This window comes from Protopterus annectens, chromosome 1.part0 (assembly GCF_019279795.1).
Source record: "Protopterus annectens isolate FY-2018-M chromosome 1.part0, PAN1.0, whole genome shotgun sequence".
In the NCBI taxonomy this organism is placed as follows: domain Eukaryota; kingdom Metazoa; phylum Chordata; order Ceratodontiformes; family Protopteridae; genus Protopterus; species Protopterus annectens.
In genome coordinates this window covers 978,705,025-978,732,616 of record NC_056725.1, presented here as the reverse complement: position 1 = coordinate 978,732,616, position 27,592 = coordinate 978,705,025, and the positions used below count along the sequence as shown (strand labels likewise).

Genomic DNA, 27,592 nt, shown 5'->3' with positions numbered 1-27,592 from the left:
TATATTTATGTGATTGCACCTGTCCTTGGTGTCCCACACACATTGCGCTTTCATCCATCTTGAAATTGCTCCACAAGCAACGTCCAAGGCGTTTGTTGTAACTAACTGTTTTGGAACAGGGAAAGAGAAGGGAAGACCTGGATTTAGGGAAATTTGTTGTCTCTACCGAAAGATTTCTCTTCTGAAAAACCTCAGTGCTGGATATGAAAAGGCATAGGGTATTGGGGCTGTGAACAAAGAGACTTCAGATACCATTGCATCTTTTTCATGTGGAGACTTGCCAGGGGTATCATGAGAATCATAGAAGCCATGAGACCCAAAATCCTGAGGTATTCCCTCATAGTGACTGAAGTCTGAGTGGAAAGCCATAGACATTTATTTATTTATTTGACATTTGTTTACTAGATATAGATCTATTTCTTCCCCTTTGTGACTTTTGAGCTTGTAATGAAATATTTTGTCTAGACAGGCCTAGCTGTTAAGAATCAGTCTAGTTTGGTCTAGCTAAAATCATTCCTGCAACACTGTTATTTTTGATTGGATAATTGGGCTGGTTTCTGTTTCTCTGCCTTTAATAACCAGTGTTTTAAACCAGTTATACTTATTTGCTCAAGCTGTTCAAAGCTGCAGTGCTCTGTTGTGATACTGGAAAAAGATACGTGCTTATTTTCAACTGTGTCTGCACTTCTGTTTTAGTGTATATATGTGTAATCTGTGCAACTGTTTTTTTCCCCATCCACCCATACAGCTGTTGTGGTGGTCTTAAGTCTTGGTGGCTTTGAGTTGCCCGCATCTTGTATAAAGTTGATACTGGACACTCCCCCAGTCAAATTACATCAGATCATTCTACTGTTTATAGTGCAAACTTAGTAGAAGACCCACCCCTTTAGCTTCTGAACCTTGAATTATCTCATTATCTTCTGTCTCTTCACTTTCTACTACAAAACAAAACTACCTCTTTCTACTTAATTTTGCTGCTTGTGCTTAGGAGTTCAACTGCATTTAGTTTGCCATATTTATTACTGCTTGTTGGTAGTATCACTAAATTGATGACAGTATTCTACTGAATCTCTGCTGTATTTGTACTATCTGTTACTGCTGCAATTTGTGAGCTACTGTTTCAAAGCAATCTACTGATTAACTATATTTCATTGCTATCTACTGCAATTCATTACTGTTTAACTGCATTTTACTGCATTTCGTTGTTGTTTAGCTGTATCTTTTCATACGGTGAGTTCTATTCTTTTGACTATAAGTGATTAATCTGTGCTTTATTGTGAGTTTTTTCTAAATGAGTTCTTAACCTTAAAATTGAGTAGCACAGTCTAGATACAGGTCTGTGACATCCAGAGCTTCAACTGCGCAATTTTTAACCCTTTTTGATGTATTCCAGCTACATGTTTTCCCTTAGTAGCACTTGCGTTATAATCTAGTAGTACTACTCATAGACCTTCCTCCCTTTATCCTCTTAGCTCTTTCAGTTTCTTACAGATATGGATGGACAGCTTTGTTCATTTTCCCCTGCCAGTCTGGTCAATATGGACATCCTGAGACAGTCTAGCAACTGCCTCATGTACACAGACAACCCTCTACTACTAGCACCTAGGAACACAATTTGTGAGAGATGCAAATACATCAAGCACCTAATGTCATTGCTGTCTTCCCCACAAACCAGTATATCTCAGCACTGAGAAAGCTGGCAACATGAACACCACACCTCAAACACCACCCACACCTACATAACACATTCTCACATATGCGGAGGCCCTCAACAAAAGCATACCCAAACAAAAGAGACCTCTGAGGCATAAATGCATGCAAACTCCACTGCCCACCACACCACACATAGTCCACACACCTGTGTCTCACAGCCAGTAAGGCCTAAACACAAACCCAACATATTAGTCATAGGAGACTCCATTGTGAGACACACAGATGTGCCCCTCACCAAGCTGGATAAGGAGAAAGTCACAGTTAGTTGTTTGTCGAGTGCCAGAATCCACCATATCACCAATGCACTCAAGTCTCTCAACAGGTACTGTTATGACTCTGTCATAGTCAATGTTGGAGTGAATGACTTGAGACGTCCTCCCTGGACTATATGCAGAGAGACATGATCGAGCTCACTGAGTATGTGTCCCAGGCAGGTATGCCCCTAGCCTTAATCAGCATTCCACCGTCACCTAGAATGATGCCTCAGTACAAATAGAAAATGATTGACTTTGACAACTGGCTTAGTTTCTGGTGTCATTCAAAGGGGATCCAGTACCTGACAGCCTGGGATGACATGACTTGATAAGCCATGATGGTTTGCCAGAGATGGTCGGCATCTATCTCCCTTGGGCTTCAGGCTCCTGGCAAAGGCTCTTGCCTCCCCGTAGTGCCTTTTTAGGCAATGCCATGAGGTCAAAACTACCAACATGAAAATTTCATCAAAATGTAAATTAAAGGCCATGCTTCTAAATGGTAGGAGTCTAAACAAGAAACTGCACTCATTAGATGCATTCTTAACCCTGGAAGAAGCTGACATTTGTGCAGTCACAGAAACCTGGTTCAAAGCTGCAGAGGGCACCCCAGCCATACCAGGTTACTCATCCTATCATTCATTCAGACTCCAAGCCATGGGCAGGAAAACAAAAGGAGATGGAGTTGCAATATATATAAAAGACATACACACCTCTAGGTTGGTCAGACAGTATGATGCACAGGAAATAAATCATACCTAGCTACAGGCCTCCAACTTTGACTCAAGATGTCCACTCCACCTATCTGGACCTCTTCAAATCTATCAAGATTCAATCCTTTACCCTGATCCTGGGTAACTTTAACTATCCAACCATATATTGGAAGAAATACTCATGCCAAAACATAAATGCCCAGAGATTCCTTGATTTTGACAATGCAAATACCTTGGACCAGTTGGTTGACACCCCCACAAGAAGTGAAAATATCTTGGGCTTGGTATTAACCAACATGAGTAACCACTGCAAAATTCCTACAGTATCATCATCCCTGGTACGATCTAACCACAAAGCAGTCACTTTCGAAGTCATCATCTCCCCTGACACCCCCCCCCCCCCAGCTAGGGTCAAACAAATAAACTTCTCCAAAGCTGATTACAACCTATGGAGGGAAAGTATAAACAGCTTCACAGTCTCCTCTCCATCCACAGAAACTGGCACATATCTCCAAACTTACACCAAAGTACTATATGAGCATTTATATAGCTGCATGGAATCAGGAATACCAGACAGGATGAAATCCTCCTCCTCAAGGAAGAGTAAACCTGTCTGGTGGACATCTGCAATAAGTAAACTCTTTAATAAAATGAAAACATTCCTGTCCAGGACAAAGAAGGAGCAGGTGTCTAATTGGAAGCAATCTCTCCTTAGCCTAAACAAGTAAATAAGAGCACTAGTGAAATCCTCCAAAGCAAACTTTGAGTCCAAACTCGCTACATCTAATAAAGACAATCATAAGGCTTTCTTCACATATGTTCGCAATCTCAAGGGAAGCACCCAGATCTGCTCAGAACTGGTGGTCAAGGATACCACATACGCAAACCCTGTAGATATAGCCAACCTGCTGGCAGACAGGTTCAGTGAAAACTTCACTCCTCTGTCCCCATCAGTAAAACAGGACATTCCCAGTACTTGTCCCCCTCCCCTTATCTCTGGGGAGCAAGTCATCACTGCCCTCTCAAAAGCAAAAAATACAGCCTCCATGGGACCCGATAACATCCCAGGCTGCATTCTATATGAACTCAGGCAGGAACTTGCAGCATCATTAGGCAGCCTATTCAACCAAAGCCTGAGTACCGGCTTTGTCCAAGCCAAGTGGAGGACAGTTACTGTCATCCCTTTGCACAAAGGTGGAGTGTCCACCAATCCAGAAAATTATAAACCCATCAGTCTAACTAACCTGATCTGTAAGGCCATGGAGCAGATTATCATGGATCTTATTAACAAGGACATTGGCAGCCTCCAGACACTTGATCTGACAATGTTAGGTTTTGTCAAGGGGAGGTCATGCCTGTTAAATTTGGTTGACTTCGTTGAGACAGTCACCAAGGCCATAGACGAGGGGAAGATGGTGCACACCACCTACCTTGACCTGGACAAGGCGTTCGATACTATTCCCCACTCAGGTATAATAAATAAACTCTCTCAGCTAGGCATCAATCCATATGTTACCAGATGGGTAGTAAACTGGATTACTGATAGAACCCACCTAGTCAAAAAAGGGGAAGCCACCTCAAGTAGTAGACCCATAACAAGTTGTGTACCCCAGAGATCGGTCTTGGGGCCTCTGCTGTTTGGGATATACTTCTCAGAGGTGCAGGCCAAATCTAGTGGGCTATGGCTGACCAAGTTGACTGCAAGCTGGGTGCTGTCATCAATTCCCCTAGTGATGTGGACATCCTCCAAAAAGGTCTCACCCAAACAAACGATTGGTGCCAGAAACATGGCCTCAAACTGAATGTCAAAAAATACATCATCATCCCTTTTGGGAAGAATGACGTCCCCACAAATTATTACATTGATAATAAGGCACTAAGCATGCAATCAGTCGTGAGGGACTTGAGAACCCAGGTTGATTGCAAACTGACTTTTGACCACCATATTGCCTCTGTTGTACAGAAAGCTTTCTACATGACCCACCTCATTAGTAAAGGTATCTCATCCAGGGACAAGGTGGTCATAACATCCCTATATTCTTCCCTTATAAGACTGATTATTGAATATAATGCCCCTTTCGGCATGTACCTCACAAAGCACATGCAGCAGCTGGAGAGACCACAGAGATTCCTCACCCAGAAAATCCAGGGCCTCAAACATCTACCCTACACAGATAGGCTAAAAGCCCTGTCCCTCTACCCAATCTATTACAGACTCCTCAGAGGCGACCTCTGTCTGGCATACAAAGCAATCTCAGACCCCATCCTGATGGGACTGCTGCATATCCGTAAGTCAAGCTCCACTTGACTAACCTGCACACGAGACCTCAACCTAGTTTGGAAGACCAAAGTGGGTGCCAGCGTAGGGGGGATAAAGTATCTTTAAATAGTCATTCTGACTTATTTGACTGTTCTTGGGTTTGGGACTTTCCAGAATTATTCTTGGAACTCCCTTGCCATTTCTTCTTAAATGTCTGCTTACCTGCATTTGTAGAGGCTGTTTATTTTCTTTCTTACCAAAATTGGATAAGGAGTTAGAGAATCATTTGGACAAAAATGGAAAAGGAGGACTGAAACATCTTCGAGATTCCCTGCATCAGCTTACCCCTTTTATCACACTTTTTGATCACCTCTGCAGTAGCGGGACCAAAAACTAAATCTCTATCCAAAGGAGAATTTAAAATCTCAGTTTTAATATCATCTGGGAGATTCTGAGAATGCAGCCATGCAAACCACCTTAAAACAGTACCAGTGGCCATAGCCCTTGAAGAAGTATCAAAAGAGTCATACACATACTCTATGGAATGAGCAGTCACTTGAACACTGGAAGAAATTAATTTATTTAAAGCAGATTTTTCCACACAAGAAGAAACTGCAGACGAAACATTCCTCACACTTTCACAATTAGTCAGCACCAACCTTAACATATGAGCTTGAAAATTCACAATTCTGAAAGTCAAAGTTGCAAAAACATACACTTTTCCCCCTAAATGTATCAATAATATTCCCATCCTTATCAGAAATAGTAGGATGGGCGTTAACTAGCAACATAAGGATTAACTAAAGCTGTAGCTGCTAGATCAGGGTTGGGAAGCATGCATAAAAAACATAAAATATTGAGGAACTTTACACATCCTATCTTCCTTTTAAGGGGCAGCTGGCTGACTGACAGGAAAACTGCAGGGATTAGCACTCATGTCCTCCATGGCAGACAAAACTGGAGAAACAGGTGCAGGTTCTGGAAATTCTGTAACAGCTCACAATATTTTCTGAGGAACTGGTTCACCCACTGAAAGCACTGGCACATTCTAGAAATAATCTCCGAGAAAGAAATTCCCACAGAGAGAGAGAGAGTCAGAAGCTGGGAATGTCATTAAAAAAGTCTTTAAAGTCACCTTTTCCACAGCCAAATACAGTAAAAAAAGCACACTTTGCCAACCCACAAAGTAAAATAAATACATTGTCTCCATATAAAAAATGGTTTTCAGTTACTTTAAATAACTTTTAAACTAACAGGAGAAAAGAACATTTTTAAAAGTACAGTGCAGTCTTGAGACAGTATGTTAAAACGCAAACTCCTAGATTTAAAATAACTTTCCTGAAGAGGAAAATATAAATAAAAAGGAAAATTATTAAATGGTTTTATTTTCACCAAAGAGAACTTATCCACCCAGTAAAGGAGCAGCACCAGCCAACTGTGGCTCCTCAAAAGCCTCAGAGAAGCATCCTCTTTAGTGGCAGTAAAGCTCTTAAGGGTTTGATCCCAAACATCTCTTCTTGTCAGCTCAGCTTGTGCAGACTGATGGTTTGTACTTGTGGAAGGTGCCCTGAACTTTTGGAAGCTGGCTGTTTTTTATATCCTGTATAGCTAAGGCCACTGCAGCGGTGATCAATATAGTGAACATCTATTAGACTAGGAAATTCAAAATCAGCAAAAAAATAATGTATATCAAGAATAAACATACTGGTCACAGGGCAGTTAAGTTATAACAGAATAGTCAAAGTGAAATAAATAATGCATATCAAGAATAAACATACTGGTCACAGGGCAGTTAAGTTATAACAGAATAGTCAAAGAGAAAGAAATAATGCATATCAAGAATAAACATACTGGCTACAGGGCAGTTAAGTTATAACAGAATAGTCAAAGAGAAAGAACATATCAAGAATAAACATACTGGTTACAGGGCAGTTAAGTTATAACAGAATAGTTAAAGAGAAAGAACTCACTGTTATATGACAAGAATTTGGTTAAGTGCTGTAGGGAAAATAGGAAGGGTTTCTACAGATGTAGTGACAATGTCAGGTGTGATCAACCTACATCATAAGCTTTAGTAAACAATGGTTTTAGAACAGCAGCAGCCAAAGGTTTAATAGCCTTGTTTGAGAAACACTTTATTTTTTGTTCATCAGCAAAGTTAGTTGTCAATATCCCATGCTGAATGCCATTATCAGGAACCAAACTAGAACTAAAGAGCTTCCAAGAACAAATCAACTAAAACATAAACAAAGCCTTAAGAGTCAATCAAATCTATAATAAACATAACTAAAACATTCATAGACAACACTGGTAGGACCATTATTTTTGCTGCTTAAAGCCACCATCCCTGTCCACATGGAACAGGGATTGGAAAACAGAAGTAATAAGGCCAGTCTTTAAGAATAAATTGAGCAAAAAGGAAGTTAACAGTTTCAGACCTATTAGCCTATTGTCTTACACCATAAAGTTAATAGACACATTTGTCCTGAAAAAAAAAAAACAAATGCAGAGATGAGTGACAGGACTGTGTTACATGTCTACCAGAATGCTTGCTATGAGATAGACTAATTACTCCATGTTACCATTTTATTAATAGTGACACTATTAATTTAATTAGCTAGGCTTTATGAACTACCACAGTTTATAACGACTTCTCCAAAGCAATTGAAATCACTAATCATAATCTTGTCATAAACATTTACTTATGTCTTTCTTTCACAATAATTGACAGATTATCGAACTGACTGTCAAACAGATAATGATACCTTGAAAATGATGAGTCGTGGAAGATAGGTGGCTGGGCATCCAGGGCTTTCACCAAAGTTCAGTACTGGAACCATACTTGTTAAACACTGACTTGGCTGAGATGGAATCATATGACTCAATATTATACCATCTAAACTGATGGCATTAAATTGGGTAAAGTTATGTCTGGTCCAGAAGACTGTCACATTTTACAGAAGACTCACGAGAAACTTTGCAGCTGGACTTGGAAAAACAAAATACTCATCACTTCCCCTAAAACAAAACAAATGTTATTTGGTCCTGTAAAGGGTGATTACATTAGAAAGGATAGCCAAGTTTAAAGACTTGGGCACAATTATTTATACCTGAATATCTTTCATCAAAGTCATCGACAGTATCTGTAGGGAAAGATACAGAACTATTGTTTGTCTTGGGGTTTTGGATTTCTTTAATCATGGCATGTAGTCACCAGCTTGTTCTGTATCTTTGTAAGATCAAGGCTGGTATATAATTGTTCCTTATCGGCACCATACAAAACATCTCAGTGTGCTGTGACATCCTGATTTTTATAAAATTATTAAAAAATATTAAAATTATTATTAAAAAAACTTAGGTTCATAGGTTCATAGGTGTTTACTAGGCTAATGGCCCGGGAGCCTCTACAAGCCTAGCCCATAGGATTACCCTGGCATCATGTCACCCATTAAACATTTCCGGAATTAAATTATGCCATGTCCTATAAATGTCTGAATCTGTAGTGTTACGATATCAGCAAGACTGCTAGTAGGACAGTTTGCACTTCTCATAAGCAGGACTAAAGTCAGTTACTGCAGACCCCCCCCCCTGCCTTTGGGACTACAATACACATTACATGCAAATTAGAGCAAAAAAAAGTCTCCCAATTAGAATGTACTGATAAAAAAAAACATGGTTCTCAATTTATGGTCAGTTATAAAAGGTATCATTCTTATAAGCAGTCTCATGTAAACACAAGGCTAAAACTAATACAATTAAAAATGTAAAACCTAATTGCACTTAGGCAAGCATGATTTGCAACTGGCTTTCATTATAACAGTTAAAAAGTATGTTCTTAAATTTAAAATAAAAGCAGTGATTTTCAGTAATGTTTTCTCTCTGACTGTTTTACTGCAAAACACTTCTTGTACTTTTCAAAAGAGGATGCTGTTAGAAAGCTGCATTGCATTTTTTTAATTCCAGCCTGAATCTCAGACTCAATATCACAATGATCCTGCCCACGGAAGACTTTGAAGTAGCCATTATCACCCCAGTCTGTATTCCATGAGTTAGCAGCCAGCCAATAAGGAGTGTTGTTTTCTATGCCCCAGCCCAAGATCTTAATAACATGACCCCCGACTGCTTCTCCATTGTGATGCTGGTACACACCTGATTTATAGAGCAGGAAGTCCTCATACACAGTGAAGGCCCCCTCCACAGGTCCATTCTTATAAATTTCTTCCATTATGCTTTCAGGAGAGGAAGGGACACTATAGGCAGATTCACTGTAAATCTTATCCTTTTCATATGAAGGAGTATAACCAACATCACACTTTTTCACACAGGGTGGTGTGTCACCTCCTTCTCCAGAACATGGTGGCCGTGAGCCATTCACGTGATGTTCACAGGGAGGAATAGTATATGGCCTGCAACCTATGCCAGAACTATACAGCCCCCCTGATACCAAGCCACTTTCAGTCCAGTACTGCCACGCTCCCAATGGATAGCCACCATTGCATCCCATTACACGCTTAAAGCCGCAGCATGAAAGCAAATCTTCAGCAGATACCTCCACATTTTGCTTTCCCCCAGAGTGGATGCAGACATGGTCAGACATGGACTCTACAGCACTAAATGCCCGACATGAGCCACAAGATCCCTGATCTCAGATCTCTTAGATTGTTGGACAACTGGGTCACTGATTTAATGAATCAAAGTTATCAGGAAGCTTCACTTTTCCAGAATAGGAAGTCTTTAAAAGCAATTTTGGGCCATGCAGAATTGTACCACACAGACGCTTGAAATAACTCTGATCCACATTGTAAAAGTTTTGTCCAACCTTCCATGTAGTATTTAATTTGTTAATGTGGTTGATTATATTCTGTGACCAGGTGGAGGAAGATGACAAACTTTGAGAATTGGCAAAAACCCAGGAGGAGACAAACTGTAACTAATGAATGGCAGATGATGGATGCTGGGACAACTTAAATGTAAAATGAAAACCACAGCTGATAGTCATGACCTTGTTTGTATTCCTCCCAAGCTTTGTCCTCAAACAGCTCTAATGTGTGATTAAGACAATAAGTGATTTTTTGGTTGAATGTTTGAGACTAAACAAAACTAAGGCATGAGGAAAGACGTTTAGTTAAAGCATTTCATTGTAATCAAAGATTTATTGGTTCTTTGAGAAGATAGTCAAATATTGCAATCATGTGCCCAATAATATCAAGGTGTGTAACAAGTAGCTCATTTAAAGAATCTCTGGACAACTTTTCTTACAGTTCTACTAGGTTATCTCTTATGAAGGTATTATGGACTTCATCCTTGTCTTCACTAGATTTAATATAAAATGCTTTTAGTAGATTGCATTAACCCATCTAGATGTTACTACAGTAAAAAGATTTTTCTGATCTTTATCACTCCTTTTTCACTTGTGGTGTCAGTTCTGGTGAAACACACAATCTGCTCAATACAGGTAGTGCTTGGTTTCATTACAATGAAATTTGCTTTGATTAAAACAAATATCGACTAAGATATAAAAATAGTCTTGTTTAATATTAGCAGACCTAATGGCCCACGCACAGAAGACTTTTCCAATATCTCAGACTAACAAACTGCAGTGTATTATACCTAAAAGAAGCATATATATGTTCAAGAGAGCACATTAAAGTGATGAGATACATAACTATAAATATTACGTATGTTATATATTTGGATACATCGTGTTTTACTTTATTATTATTATTATCATTATTATTATTATTATTATTATTATTATTATTATTATTATTATTATTATTTTATTATTATTATCCCCAACTCACTCTCATTTGGTTAGAATGTGATGAATCACAAACATTACAGACTAAATACAACAGCTGAATATAGTGCCCCACATGACTGAGATAAATAGCCTAATGCTCATTTTTACATCAGTAAATCACACAACCTTACTACCACTATTATTACTTGAGAGCTGTAAAATGTCATTGATGCCTCCTTATGTACTTGCTGAAACTAAGTATTGATTCATGGCTTTTACAAAATGCACATATTTAAAATTGATGAATTCTGTATTTGTTTAAAGTAATTGGGGTATTCCTGACCTAATTTACTTTGGTACCGTTTGCTTTAACAAACACACACACACACACACACACACACACACACACACACACACACACACACACACACACACACACACACACACACACACACACACACACACACACACACACACACATATTTTTGTACTAACAAGTACAGTTGTGACTCTACCATTGCACTGTTTTTTCTCCATTCACTTGGAAGCATCTGTTTAGACATTTAGTGGCATACTTTATTTGCAAACTAGTTTTGCTTAAAAGATATAGCAGCTTAGTGTAACAAGTTTATATTTTTATTCAGTTTTGCTATCTAAATGCCATGATTTAAAGAGAGTAAGGAAACATTCAGGTCAAATTATTGACTTCAGCTTATAAATACTAATATGCAATAAGTTATGTAGTAAGACAGGTGTTACACTGTAAATGATTCATGAGCTGTTCCCCTTGTAATAGAGCACCTCTTATGCTGAGGCTTTAAAAATAATTCAGATTAGTTGTTGGATAGACAGAGCAGTTAAAGAAACGAAAACATGAACGACAAAAAGACAAGTCCTGTTTTAAAGTAGCTTTGGTATTAGAATTTTGCCAAAAGCAAAAAGTTACAAATATGGTAAGCCTGTTTTCAGTTCTAACTTCGGTTTGATAAACGAGGAGAACTATCATCATTCACGTTTCTTTCTCTTCAGGTTAGTGCTCATTGGTGGCAACACATTCCGGACAACACATGCCATTATACAATGCAAAGCGCATTAACATTTGCTTCATAAAAAATGTGAATATTTACGTGCATTTGCACATTTAATTTTCCTCAGTCCTGTTAGACAGAGCTGAGTCAGCTGATGGAGTCAGGAATGAGTAATAAAGATTATGTCTCATTATTGGGGAGGGTGGAGTTTTTGGCAAGTGTGGCATCCAAGAGTGGAGACCATTAGCTCTAGGCCTATCTTAATGATGAACATGAAAGCTCTAGCAGATCATCCACAGTGTCACTGCACACCACAAAAGGATGAAAGGTTAATGTTGGCCAAACATAAGCAACAGTTCTGATTCTCCTAAGAATAATAGCTTTCCTCAGATAATTTCTCACCAGTGACAGCTAACAAGGCAACTGCCAGTACGAGAGAATGAATGGGTGAGAAAGAGTGTGGGAGGGTCTTGATGGTGAGGGTAAGGAGGACCAAATAAAGAATTTAAATAATCATTTTTAGAGTCTCCTCTGGTTTGAAGGAATATGACATCCTTCCATGGCCCTCCCTCTCCAAATAGGTGAAGAAAGACTCTGTTCAAAGTACTGCATTGAAAAGATTTTCTTATCTCTGTCTTTCCCTTGTATCCAATGATGTCAGTTGATGCTGGTGGAATATACACAGTCTGCACAATATACAGGTAAGTCTCAAGTAGAAGTATTTTATGGTCAAAGATGTAGCCACATTACTTGTCGCTCACATCTTTTACAAAATAGTTATAAAAGTTGACTCACATTCCCGTTTTATAGAGAACAGAGATTTTGTGAGCCTTTTAAAAGGCTAACAAGATGTCAGATCCTTACAGGATACAAATGTCATACAGTGCACATTTTGGCTAATAGATCGGCCTAGCTTTCTTGTCATTCCCTGGACAGGTATTTCAGCTACTGCCAGCTTACTGAATAGAGAAGCAGAGTCTGTTGTCCCACTTGAGACGGGGGTACACACCACTAATGGAGCAACTCCTCTCACCCTATAGACTCCCACAATCTTAATCACCTCTATTCTTTTTATACAAATAATAACAGAACCAACCAGATTCAATGTTGTGTCTTTCGGCTTTTCCTGGTTAGGGGTCGCCACAGCGGAACTCCGGTCCGCTAATGATTGGCAGTTGATTTTTACGTGCTGAGTTGCCAGCCCTAACGCACAACCTTCAACGAAGGTACGTCCATTCACGCATGTCTCCACGCAGAAGATGCTCTAGCTGAGAGTCAAACCGGTCAGCATCTTACTGTGAGGCGACAATGCTACCGTAGCACCACCACCGTGGATATAACCAACCAGATTCAATAAATCCTCTAAAACAGAAACTATCATAGGTCGGTTCTAAATAGACAAACTAAACATATATCTCACTCAGGTGTGTTACCTTACTCTTTAAGTGATCATCACCCCACATTTGCTGTTCACGCACATTCTACCATCCCTAAAATAGCCACATTTTCACATAGTAAGGAATCTCACTAAATTTAATGAGGACATTTTAATGAAACTTTGACTCAGTACAATTGGCATGTGCTAAGAATTCTTCCCATAGATGAAGCAGTTCAGTATTTTAGCCAAACATTTCTGTCCATCCTTAACATCCTTCAGGAAAACATTCCCCTGGCTATCTCTCTCAACTATACAGCTTATGAGACAAAGGGGTAAAGCATGGCACACCTGGAAAAATACAAATACCAATATCTATTTGTTAAAAAAAAAAAAACAAGTCATTCAAGATAAACAGAAAACCTACTTCACTAATCCACAAAATTTTCACTGCAGTTCTCCTCAAAAACTGTGGTCAGGATTATCTAAACTCCTCAACCCTAGTAATCCTACCCAGCCCTGCTCAAACCCGAGTGACTCTAACTGCATGATTACATGCACTTTCAATACCAACTTCATTAACTCTGTGCAATCTCTTATTGCAAGCACCCCTGCTCCTAATCCTCCTTAATCTACACACTCTGCCAATAATCCTAACCCTTTCTTCATTTAACCCATCCCCACCAATAAAATGCAATCAAATCTTAGCAAACTGCAGCCAGCAACACTTGCACCAGGTAATGTACTCTCGGATTATCAAAAACTTGCAGCAAAATCAACTGCCTATCCATTATCCATTCGTATTAACATCTATCTCAGAATCATATGCTCCTAACATCTGGAAACAATCCTATATATCCCACTCCACAAAAGGGAAACCTTCAATGAGCTTAATAATTTGAGACCTACAGTTATTCTTTCTCCACTTTCTAAAATCATTCAAAAGTCCATCCACCCCTCAGACAGTTACTGCAATACCTTCTATCCAATAACCACTTCTTCCCAAAGCAGCATGGTTTTGCACCATCACACAGATGATCTGTTATTCTAAATAAATACAATCCACCAGCACAGAAAAAATAACAACCTAGTATCTGCTACTTTCCTTGATTTGTCAAAAGCATTTTATAGCATATCAGATCATCTACTGCTATATAAACTCTCTAAACTAGGTCTCTCCAGTTAAACAGTACCCTGGTTTTCTTCATACATTGGCAATAGATACCAATTTGTGAAATGGAAACAAGCCATATCCCCCTTTCTAGCTATATCTGTAGGAGTACCACAGGTCCTGTACTTAGTCCCCTGCTATTTAATATATTTATTAATGATCTAGCAGAGCATTCTGCCAATGCTCCTTTCATTCAATTTGCAGATGATGGTACAATCATTTGCAAAGCCAAATCAATCTCTGAACCACAAAACCTCATTCAAACCATGTTCAAATCTGTGCAAAACTGGATAAAGGGCTCTAACCTCATCCTCAATTCAGTGAAAACAAAGCTTACACTTTTCAAACAAAATAAAACACACTAGTAACAAAACCATTTTCTCCACCACCTCATCAAATGGTACAATAATCAGTGTAGTCTCCAAACCACACTTCTGGGACTTACAATAGATGATCATCTAAAATCCCACATACATACATAGGAAGTCACATCTCATGTACATAAATAGGAAGTCACCAAAAAGACTTGTCAGAAATTAGGGATGCTATGTAGAGCCAAACTGTACCTAATCAACTATGCAAGACAGTGGTTTGTCTCATCCTTTTAGCTTCCTACCTTCACATATGCATCTTCCATACTAACTAACCTAAATAAATCCCAGTTTAATAAACTATTGCAAATGTACAAAATATTTGCTAAATTCACTACCAACTCTCCAGCATGCATGTATCACTACATCTCACTTAAACATCTCAACCAGCTTCAATTTAAAAACTACCTAACCTCAATCCAAATGAAACAGGCCCACAAAATTCTCTACTGCCCAAACACTTGCTCTACCTCCCAAATTCTACTATTCTGGCACATTCCAACCAAAAACTTTTAAATTCACAAACAAGTCCTCATACACTGAAATGACAATTTCTAGCTCACATGGTAAAGGTCTCTACTCTTACTCCATTGATAAACTTTATCACTTCCACTGTCTATTCAGGTAAGCTCCAAATCCTGACATTTCAAGCTCCAATTACAATCCCACTTTCATTCGATGTAGTCCTGCCAATGCTCACTTACATAGGTTTATACATATGTTCTAGGCTAATTGTCCTTATGGGCCATTTTATGCCTAGCTGTTTTCCCTTTCAAAGGTGAGGATCAAACCCTGTACCTTATGAGAGCAAGGTAAACACCTTAACCATTATACCAACTCCCATCCCTGTAGCTTTCTGGCTAAATTCCTTCTGACTACTAACAATTTCCTAAATTTCTTACCACAGTGTCACTTATAACCCTAACATTTTATTTTTTCTCTTCTGTTTACTCTACTCTGCCTATAAACTAACTGCTTACTCCTCTTGAATCATCTTTATGACACATCTCCTCACGATAGCTAACTCATCTTCTATCCAAGTTCTACTTTCAATCTCTCAAACTTATTATATGGAAATTATTGACAGTCAGTGTTTATATTTAGCTTGTAAAGTTAACCAATATAAGCAAATGTTTGCATATGGAAAAAATGTTTAAAAGTCAATGTCTGTATTTTGCTTGTAATGTAATAGAATGTATTCTACTTTTGTTCTGTTAATGTATTCTAATTTTGTTCTGTTGTTAACTTGTTAACTTCTTTTCTGTACCCTTCCTGTCTCATTCTAGAGATTTTCTCCCAGGACACTGATGAAAAGGTCTTTTTTATAATCTCGCCAGACTTTCCTGGTATACAAATGTAAAACAACACTAAAATAAAATAAAATAAAATAAATAAAGTAATGTCTGCTGCCTTCTGGCCACAAGGCCTGGAGAAGTACAACATAAACAGCCACTGCTGGCAGATTTCTCCATAAAGGAGCAGTGTTTCTCCTGGTGTGGCAGAACATTATCTGCCTCTGAAGACTGAAGCTAAGTACTGAGGTCAGGTTCTGCAGTGACAATTCAGTACAGCATGACTACCAGCAGCCAGTGCTTTGCATTCAGATTACTTCTTCTGTTTTCACTGACTGTCTCCAGGTATTGTGGCACACATCCGTTGTACAGTCATGTCCTACCCACCCCCACAAACTATTCTCCTTATGGGATCTCACACTTACACAGCTAAAAGCTCCTCAATCATCCCTTAGCCTATCAATGTCCACTCATCTCACCACACTACTCATACAGTCATGAAAAAATATTTATTACTACACTAACAATTACTTTTCTTACTATCTTAGACCACAGACCTAATACACACTGTAACTGACTTTGAACAGTTCAGGCATATTGGCCAGCAGAATCTTGCTTTAATTATTTACTTTAAATTACAAAGAACAGCAACAGTTATATAGTGACCATGACCTCTGCTTATAATGTATTTCATAAAGTATTAACTAAATCAATATGTGGCATAAAACATATATCTAAGCAGACTTGATCTAAGCTCTTGAAGAAAGTCTATTCTCACGCTAAAAGTAGCATATTATGAAATCCAACTTTAAACTACCTGTGTAGAAAAGTCCAAACAGCATACCATTAAATGCAATGTACACCTCCCCCCTAAAAAATGTGTTTATTGCTATTATCATATTCTGGTAATCCAAAAGACTATTGATAACCAAGTTGTTGAAAAACACATTTTAATGTGATGGATTTATCACTTTTATCCTTAAGGAAAAAAGAACTTCATCAGAATAACTACACCACATTGTCGTATATAAAAGGAAAAAAGGTCATGTGACTACAATCAACATCACATTACTTTTTCAAAATCAGTGATTTTTTTAAATAAACTACACATGTAAATCTAAAACTACACACATATGTGTGTATGTGTATGCAGTAGGGAATGTTTCATGAGTAAACAAAAATAAAAATAAGTTGTGTCTTTCGGCTTTTCCCGGTTAGGGGTCGCCACAGCGGAACTCCGGTCCGCTAATGATTGGCAGTAGTTTTTTACATGCTGGCTTGCCGGGCCTAAAGCACAACCTTCAACGAAGGAATGCCCATTCACGCATGTCGACACACAGAAGACGCTCTAACTGAGAATCGAATGGGCAACGTCTAATTGTGAGGTGACAATGCTACCGCAGCACCACCACAAGTAACATAAAGCTTAGAGGATTTTAGCTTCAATATACTGCTAATACTGCTGATGATAATGTCATTAATTCTCGGGGTGGGTGTCAACATTTAAATGAAGTTGCCACTGTAATTCCCATTGTTCCCAACTTCTCCCCTACAGCACTTCCTCATGCAGCATTAACCCTATTAATAATGGTAAATAAATAAGTAATGTCCTTTGCAGAAAGATAATTCAAGTCTCTTTAAACCAGTCAAGACCCACATCATGGGGGGTGACAGAGAACAAGGCTGGATTGCCAGTGGTAAGAAATGCATAACTGGGTGCATATTCTACTTGTTAAGTTTTAGGGAGTCCCATTCTCATTGTTTTAGTGTTCTCTTTTAGTTTAAATGTAATTGATAAGTTCAGAGTTCTGTTCCAGTGGCATAATAAATGATCTAAACTACTGTTTATTGTCGTTGCCTCCAGAAAACATATCACTGATGGTGACTATATCTTCCTACAGGATATAATCAGAATCTAGTGAGTCACATGTGTGAATGCCTTTCAGTCTGCAATTAGCCTACAGTATATAGGTAATATAAAGATTCCAATTTTTAGTAATCAGTTCCCTGACAAAAATCTCAGGGACTGTGGCAACACATAAAAGTGGTAGCCTGGGGAGACATGATTGATGAACCATGATGCTTTGCCAGAGATGGTTTGCACTTGTCACCACTTGGCTTCCAAATATAGGCAAATCTTTATCTATCTCCATAGTGCCTTTTTTAGGCCGTGTCAAGTTGTAAAACTCTCCAACATAATAAAAATCACTCATGACTACCCAAAGGTACTGCTGCTTAATGTTAGAAATTTAAGCACTCCTTGGATACACTCCTAACCCTGGAGAATACAGACATATGCACAGTCACAGAAACATGGTTCAGAACCATAGAAAGCGTCATGGCTATCGAAGGCTACATTGCCTTTCATACATTTCGATCCCTCCTCATCTCAGGATAAAAAAAAGGGAGGAGGTGTCGCAGTGTTCATAAAGGACAAATACACTGCTAGACTTTTCCAACAACATGACTCACTTAAGCTGCTCTATACCCAATGAACCATAGGTGCAACCCCCTATCACATCCTTGCTAGCTACAGATCCCCTAACATGAGTCTGGAAAACCACACCTCCAACCTAAACATACTGGAAATCTCTTAATATTCAGCCTAACACCATACTTATGGGTGACTTCAACTACTCCTCCATAAACTGGGAGACTTATATGACCTATAATTCACTTGCTCTGAGGTTTTTGGACTTCATCAATGCAAACACCTGGGAGCAACTAGTTAGCTCCCCAACTAGAGGTGCAAATATTCTAGACCTTGTACTCATGAATATGGGGGATACTGCTCCCTCCCATGCATTAACTCCTCCCTGGTAAGAGCTGACCACCAAATGACATCCTTTAGTACTACAACTAACCTAAAGCCCTCATCAAACTCCAAACCTGTTAAGAACTTTGCTAAGGCCAATTACCTCAAACTAACTGACAGCTTATTCAACTTCCAAGCCCCTCCAAAAATGGATGACAGTGAGGCCTACTCTGAGCTGTACACAAAAGCCCTGTACATCTACATTCATAGCTGAATAGAAGAGGCAGTATCTGTCTGAGTTAAACCTATGATTACTGGCATAAATAAACCATCATGGTGGACCCCAAGCATAAATAGTCTATTCCACAAAAGTAAAAAATCCTCTCCAAAGCCAAGAAGGAACAAGCAAATCAGTGCAGAAAGACACTCACCAGCCTAAACAAACAAATTAGTGAGTGGTTCAAATCTGCCAAAGCAAACTATGAGGCAAAGATAGCCTCCCAGGTGAAAGATAAGCATGAGACTTTTTTTTAATTAAGTCTGTAACCTCAGGGGAAACACTCAGCAATATGCCAAGTTAATTATGAATGGTCACACTTACACTCAGCCTGAAACTACAGCAAACCTGCTGGCTGATAAGTTCAGTTCAAACTTCTCCCTCCATCACCTCCTACCACACCCAAAGAAATACCCACAACCATCCCACTGCAAGTCATTATGAGGGAACAGGTCCTTGCCACATTTGTTAAAGCCAAAAACAGAGCCTCCATGGGTCCCGACAATATTCCAGGATGCTTCTTAAATAGCTTAAAACAGAATGTATCAGGGCCACTAGAAACCTTCTTTAACCACAGCCTCTGAACGGACTTTGTCCCGAAGGAATGGAGGACTGCAACAGTTGTCCCTCGGCACAAGGGGGACCCCATCAACTGACCTAGGAAACTACAGGCCCATAAGCTTGACCAGTCTTATTTGCAAGGCCATGGAAAAAAATTATAATGGACCTAATCAATAATGACATAGGAACCCTCCAAAAATTGAACCAGACCCAATTTGACTTTGTCAAAGGGAGGTCTTGTCTGATTAGTCTAGTGGACTTCTTTGAGAAAATCATCAGGGCCATGGATGAGGGTAAAATTGTATACACCACTTATCTAGACCTGGCCAAAGCTTTTGACACAATCCCTCACTTGGGGATCATAGACAGACTTACTGAGTTAGGTATAAACCCCTACATCATCAGATGGATAGCTAACTGGCTCTCTGACAGGGCACATGTTGTCTCGATAGGTGAATCCACTTCTGATAAGAAACCTGTTACTAGCGGTGTCCCGCTGGGGTCAGTGTTGGGACCCCTCCTGTTTGGTATATACTTCTATAATGTGAAGGTCAATTTTGGGGGCCTGTGGCTCACCAAGTTCAATGATGATTGTAAGCTAGGAGCAATCACTGAATCCCCAAATGATGTTGATATCCTACAAACAGGCCTAAAAATGACAAAAGACTGGTGCCAAAACCATGGTCTGAAATTAAATGCTAAAAATGCATAATCATACCCTTCAGTAAATCAGACATTCCTTCAAATTATAATATTGATATCACTCTCCTAAAAGAAGAGCCAGTGGTGAGGCACCTAGGAACACAGCTAGATAGTAACCTAAACTTTGACCAGCAGGTAGCTACAGAAGTGAGGAAATCCTTCTGTGTGGCTCAACTTTTAAGTAAAGGCATGGCATCAAGATCAAAGGATTTCATAGTGCCATTGTACTTGGCCCTCATCAGACACATAATCAAGTACAATGCTCCCTTCTGCATGTACCTAACGAGGCACTTAACACCAGCCGGAGAGGCCCCAGAAGTTTCTCACTAAAAAATTACAAAGCTTAAGATAAATCTTAAGCAGATTGACTAAAGGTCCTATCCCTTTACTCTGTCTCATATCATTTACTGAGAAGGGACTTATGCCTGACCTACAAGCCATTCTCTGATCTAGCCCTGATGAAAATATTTCATATAAGCAGTAAAAATTATACAAGGATAACACGCTCCATAGGCCTAAACCCTATTTCTGACTTTAACAGAACTTCCTGGAGAGACAGAGTTACATCCCAAAGATTGCCTTGTCTATGGAATAAACTTGCCATCTTTGTAAAACAAAGCTCGTCCTTCACTCTCTTCAAAAAGAATTTGGATAAATGGATGGGTAACCATAAATTTACTCCTGGGGTACTGCCCATGTCCCTTATGGACAGAGGCAGTCTGTAAAATGACTTAGAGCTCCAACACCCAAAGACTCACTACCCTGATACTACCCATACTCATATATGGCGAATTAAGATATAATACTGTCATATCCTTGGTATTACTGGCTAGGCTTGTAAAGGTTCTTGTGCCATTAGCCTAGTCATCACCTATGAACCTATAAGAAGGAGAAGGAAAATGTCACTAAACTGTGTTTTAAAACAGCTCATCACTGCTTTCTTTTTATAAAACTTCAAGCTTGTATGTTTGTTCTCACTATAAATAACCACATGTATAAGTTAAGCCCTTAAGGAAACCAGACAGGCTAGGAGGGGTTGTAACAAGTAAAAGGAAAATCTTTGGTATTTCAGGTTGCCATTTGCTGACTGTTGAATTAGTTGCAGGCCTGGAAGTGGGCGAAATAGCCTCTGCTGTCCATTCCTACCTGTTGTTGCAATCCTGAAGGCTATGTTTTCTAAAAGTAAACTGGTGAAGTTACAGAATATGAAGACTTGCTGTTGTCATGGTCAGCTTGTTGAGCATTAACAAAGGGGCATGTTAAATCCACAAAGATCACCACTGTAGCTGGTGAAAACCTTTGAAATAAAAGAACAGAATACATACGTTATTTATTTTTAAAGAACTATAGATAAAAGCAGAGATATTTTATGTAGATATCATAACTTTATCAAAGTTGTATAATACAACTGACATGTTGAGCTAGAGTTATATTATATGCATGTGTATACCTCTCAGCTGTCCCTTATAGAATATTCCTGATTTTTGCCTCATATTATTGGTGGGCGCCAGGCTGGCAACTCGACGCCGTAAAACTCCACTACCAATCTTGAGCAGACATGTGATCTGCTGTGGCGACCCCTAACCGGGAAAAAGCTGAAAGAAGAAGAAGAAGATTTTTGGTCTGTTCCTCATAAAATTTATGATTTTCTGGCAAACTGATAAAGATTGCAGTCATGAAATAGTGACAAGATATTTGAGTTTCAAATTTCATATCCATCAGAAAATGCATGCTAATGCAAAGCATGTTATTCTAGCAGCTTTCTAAAATGTGATCAATATTTAAAATCCATCCCTAATTTTGGGACTTTGCCACTGCCCCACCCCCATTTGATTTTTGGCATTGTCTCTGAATATTCGTCTCAGAGGCTGAGAGGTATGTACATGGCTAGCATTAAGCCTTGTTTCCCTTTTCTACATCAGCATGCACATTTATATCTCATCACTTATGCAGATGGAAGCTAGGGACTGGCTTCTTCAATACTTAAGTGTTATAAATGTAAGTAGCCTAATTCTGATCTTAGAAGTTATTATGGAAATGACATTGGTTCATTCCAGTCCCTAAGGGTAGATTTCTCTTCATGTGTTTCATACTCTAGTGCTACATTATGTTGATTTTTCACTTCTGACCTTGCTTAATGTATGTTTAAAGGATATATAATGTTTACATGCACATCTATATATATATATATATATATATATATATATATATATATATATATATATATATATATGTGTGTGTGTGTGTGTGTGTGTGTGTGTATGTGTGTTTGTGGATATATTTTTTTTGCAAATCTATAAAAATTATATGTCCAAAATACTGGTTCCTCTATGCAATGATTGTTGGTCAGCTTCGAGTAAAAGACATATTATGAACGTTTAGGATGCCTTCTGAGTAGTCTCTTTAAGAAACTTTTTTTTTTTACTTTTACCCCAGGATTCAGCAAACTTCCGTGCAGGAAGGGATTGTTCCCATACAGCATGGCAGCGAGCCATCCATATTCATGAAGGCGCACTGCCGTGCTGTTAAACGGACATGGATCTGTGTATGAGTGCGGGGGGTGTGTCTGAGAGCAGACTTCTCATAATACACATGCCCCCTGTACACCAGAATTGCTATTCGGCAATATAAAACGAGCGAGAACACTCGTAAAAGACCTCTCAGTTGTCCCTGATGTTCAGGGATGTCCCTGATTTAGACTCAGATTTTAGGTCTGTCCATCTTAATCCCTCTTAAAACTGGTGACTACTGAATAAAAGGTGGTGAATTGCCCTTAATAAATAATGATAGCAATTCACTTATAGACATCTTTTACTTCAGAAAATCAATTTAATTCACATTCTCTTATTTTGAAAATGTTTCAGATTAATAGTAGAAATATTTTAAATATGTCCCTGATTATTTGAGGATTTGTCCCTGATTCTGTTGAGATTTGTCTCTGATCGGTTCAGAGCTATGGCTCGTAATAGCCCCAACCTGTCAAGGTAAGAAATCTTGTCAAAGCCATAAGGGACAATCATCCCACAAAGCAGAAAGTTGATAGAAGAACAGGTTCAGCATTGGCAGAGATATTCTGAAGGGTACAAATAATAAAATACAACAAATATTTTTTTTATAAATGCAATAAAGTTTAAGCGTAGCTGCGTGGGTGTGCCCATTGCTTAGCTACGCTTAGTCCAGCTTAAACAGCATAAGAAGTCAAATAGCAAGAGACATCCAACATAAGTCATACTGCAATAGTGTAGTGGTTAGCGAGTAGGCTTTTTAAGCAGCCATTCTGGGTTTGATCCCCACTGCAACCAATTTGCGTTTTACATGTGAAAGCAGTACATAAACATTTTTTTTATAATTAACTACTAAATAACATATATTTGTTAACCAGAGTACTGTACTAGGTCCAGATGTAAGGTGTCAGTTTAATAAAGTTGTGCCTCATACAGTATAGTCACACATGAATAAATGTAATGAAAGTACTGTACTAGGTCCAGATGTAAGGTGTCAGTTTAATAAAGTTGTGCCTCATACAGTACAGTCACACATGAATAAATGTAATGAAAGCACATTGGGTGATGTTAGGGACAAAAAACAAATTTATAATATGTAATGAATGATGAAGCAATCCCATACAGCAGATAGTCTATAAAATAAAAAATAAGCAATGCTAAGCACTGCACAGCTTTGCTTACCAGGTGTAAGCATTGCGTACATATGAATACTAAGCAATGAATAGCCCAGCTAAGTGGATTTGCCCATTGGTAAGCAATACTGAACCTGCCAATGTAAGCACTGCCAGCCTTAGCTAAGCAAGTTTTCCCAGAGCTTACCTTAGCTCAGCATATCCAAAACCATCCAATCATGGCAAAGGGTGGGGAATCAGCTGTATTTAAACCCCACAGGTGGGAATACAGCTCATAACTGGTTGTGGCTTCCTACTGTAGGCAGTATGGCAGGTGTTGGTGAGGGTATGCACTTCCAGGTGCAGCGTTGGGGCATACAGGAGTCCAAGGTCATGGTAGGACTCCTGGTATAAAAAACATGATGAACAACTGCTGCAGGGCCAGTACCAGGGCTCCCAATATAAAGCGGAAACCTAGGACTGTCTTGCCCATGATCTCACCAGTGCCACTGGTGTCCCTCGGACTAGTGAACAGATCCTGCACCACTATGCCGACTTGAAGTGGAGGAAGAGGGAGCTCTTGGATGAGTGGTTCCAAGAAGCAAGGCAGAGGGATGATGTCCCAGCAGTGTGTAAGTATTCATATCAATAACTGTTAACCAAAGTCCAGCCTGTGCATGTAATGGATAGATATGCCTAACTATTTCTCTATTCCCTCTACAGCTGCAGCTGAGCGGGCTATGAATCAGGAAGACCATGCCAGTGGGTTGGAAAGGCTGCATCGCAAGGCTGGTGAGTAACAATCCTGCTTGTAGTAGTCATACCAAATAAATATAAAGTAGTAGAAAGTCACCAGGTAGTATAAAAACTGTGCATGGGTTGCACTGAGTAAACCAGACAATATGACAGTAATAGTCCCATATAGGTGATATTGAAATAAAGCTATAACTGTCTGGCAATAAAGTTCTAAATTCTGGACTGGTTGTGTTTACTCTGGTATTGTATGGCATTTAGTGTTGCATTCTCTGAATAGTAATGTTGTGCTAACCACTGTTACCCACACTGTGCTACATAATATGTCTAGGAATGTCTGTATAAGACTGTTGTAAGTACAAGGTTAGATGGTACAACTGAGAGAGACTTAGACATAAATATCTGAATGAACAGACAACAGTTTCTAAATAGCTCACTCTGATGAAACGCAAATTGTTGTCTTTTTAGAACACACAGCCATGGTTCGAATCCTAGGTGTGGTACTAAGCTGTATGCATAATCATACCTCTCAACTGTACAGATTTTTGCAGAATGCCCATATAATTGGCTTATATATTTGGCCTGCTCCTCTTTCTCCATGGCAAATCACTGGGATGATCTCAGAATTGTAGCCATGAAATATGACATACATTTGAGTTTCAGACTTCTAATCCTTCAGAAAATGTATATTAAAACAAATCCTGTTACTCTAGCAACTGTCTAAAAGTTTATAAGAGCAATATTCAAAATATGTCCCTATTTGTACCCCCATGTTTTCAAGCTTTGTCCAGAGTTTGTGCATTAAGAAATTGAGAGGTATGTGCATATTTTAAGTAGGAATCTTGGAATATGTGTAGAAACAGGCAGGTAGTGTTAACAAACATTCCTCCCACAGGTCTTTCAGATAAGAATACTGTAACTGCCTGGCAATAAAGTTTTAAATCCTGGACTGGTTGTGTTTACTCTGGTATTGTATGCCCTGACATGTAGCATTCACCAAGATATGATATCAGAATAGTACTGTTGTGTCAACCACTATTTCTATATGTCTAGAAATGTCTGTATAATACTGTTGTAATTAGAAGGTCAGATTGTACAACCAAGAGAGACTTAGAATAGACAGTGGTTTCTAAATAGCTCACTCTGATGAAATAGAAATTGTTGTACTTTTAGCAGACACAGCCATGGCTTGAATCCTGGGAGTGGTAGTAAGCTGTATGCATAATCATACCTCTCAACTGTACAGATTTACCCTGAATGTCCAGATAAGCTCATATTTTTGGCCTGTTCCTCTGTTTTCCTGGCAAATCACTGGGATGATCTCAGGATCGGAGTCACCAAATAATGACATATATTTGAGTGTCAGACTTCAAATCCTTCAGAAAATGTATATTAAAACAAATCCTGTCACTCTAGCAACTGTCTAAAAGTTTATAAGAGCAATATTTAAAATATGTCCCTATTTGTACCCCCATTTTGTCAAGCTTTGTCCAGAGTTTGTGCATTAAGAGATTGAAAGGTATGTGCATAATGTTAACTAGGAATCTGGGAATATGTGTAGAAACAGTCAGATAGTGTTAGCAAACATTCCCTCCACAGCTCTACCAGGTAAGAGAAGTAGAATTTAGCTATAAGACAGTTGAAGTATACACCTGTGTACAAACATACCACTGCCCAAACCAAGGCCATAGGGTATTGTAATAATACCTGTTGAGCAATGATTAGAGCAATGATCATTAAAGTTGTGAGTATTACAATTATATACAAGTTGTTAATTGACATCTCTCTCTTCCCCCCACCATATCTGCAACAATAATCTAAACACACAAATCAATGGGTATGTTTACACCAAACCTACTGTTGGGACATATGTCCTATTGTTCAACAAATATTGAAATGTGTTTCTATTAATGTTCCATATTAAAATACTATAATTGGTGGCCTGTTGCTATCAATGTAACCTGGATGCTGCTGTAATGGCTACTGTAGTTCCATATATGCATGTGTTCTGTTTGCTATGCAACTTCTATAAATCTGTTGTTTTGGGTTAATGGGAATATCTATGCATGCTGTTATAACTAATCCTGGAATGTGCTGACTATTACTAACCCACATATGTTCTAAAACTGTAACACCATAGCACGTTTGGGAAGGCTGGTCCCAGCGGATTCACCTCTTCCACCTCATCTGGCAGTGGCACCGGGCCCCAGCACATCTGGGACCCACCCTGGGACCTCCTCGTCTGCTGGTCCTGTACCACCTTTGGGTGGAACCACCTCAGGGGAAGGGGCTCGTCCCCCCCAGGAGTGGGTGCAGACAGGATCTTGTCACCCAAAGTCAGGTCTGGGGTTTGGTGCGTAGTGAGCTCCAAAAGGAGTTTGGAGACCTGCTATGCCAGCTTGATGGCCACATGGAACAATTAGAGGGTCAGTCTGCCCCTTCTGCTCAGCCCCCAGCACAGCCACCTTCGGGGCCATGAAGGTGCAGTGGTGACTGCCTATGGGTGGGGAACTCAGTCCCCCTTTTTCCATTTGGGGGCTCATGGTCTTCCAATTTCCAAACACCCCCCCACATTTGTCATATATTGCCCCTGTATACTGTCTTGTCTGTCTTCCTACCCAACCTACCTCCCCACATATACCTACCATCCTTCCCCAACATTGCACTCTCACCTTAAAAAAAAAAAAAAATGGGAATCTGTTCCCAAAAAAAATTTCACCCCATACATAGCTGTCCATTTTGCACGTGTCAACTGGACACATGTAATCTGGTCTAATTGGCTTCACAACACATTATTGCTGTTCTCACCCCTCTCTCAGGGGTTTGAGTGTCCAAATATACCTCCAAATACAGTATATATGCATAGCTGTTGCTGTAGAAGAAATGGACAGCTTTGGACCTTCCCTACACCTGTCCTGCACATCCCTAGCTACATTCCCTATTGTCTTTCCCTCTTTGTGCCCCCTTTTTCACCACTTTCCTTTCACCCTTTTTTTCTTTTCTTTTAAAGA

General features: G+C 39.2%; 1 pseudogene; it reads right to left on the bottom strand.

Annotated features, from left to right (window-relative positions):
• Window positions 1–27,592, bottom strand: part of LOC122799123 — a 153,461-nt pseudogene that overhangs the window by 6,080 nt on the left and 119,789 nt on the right.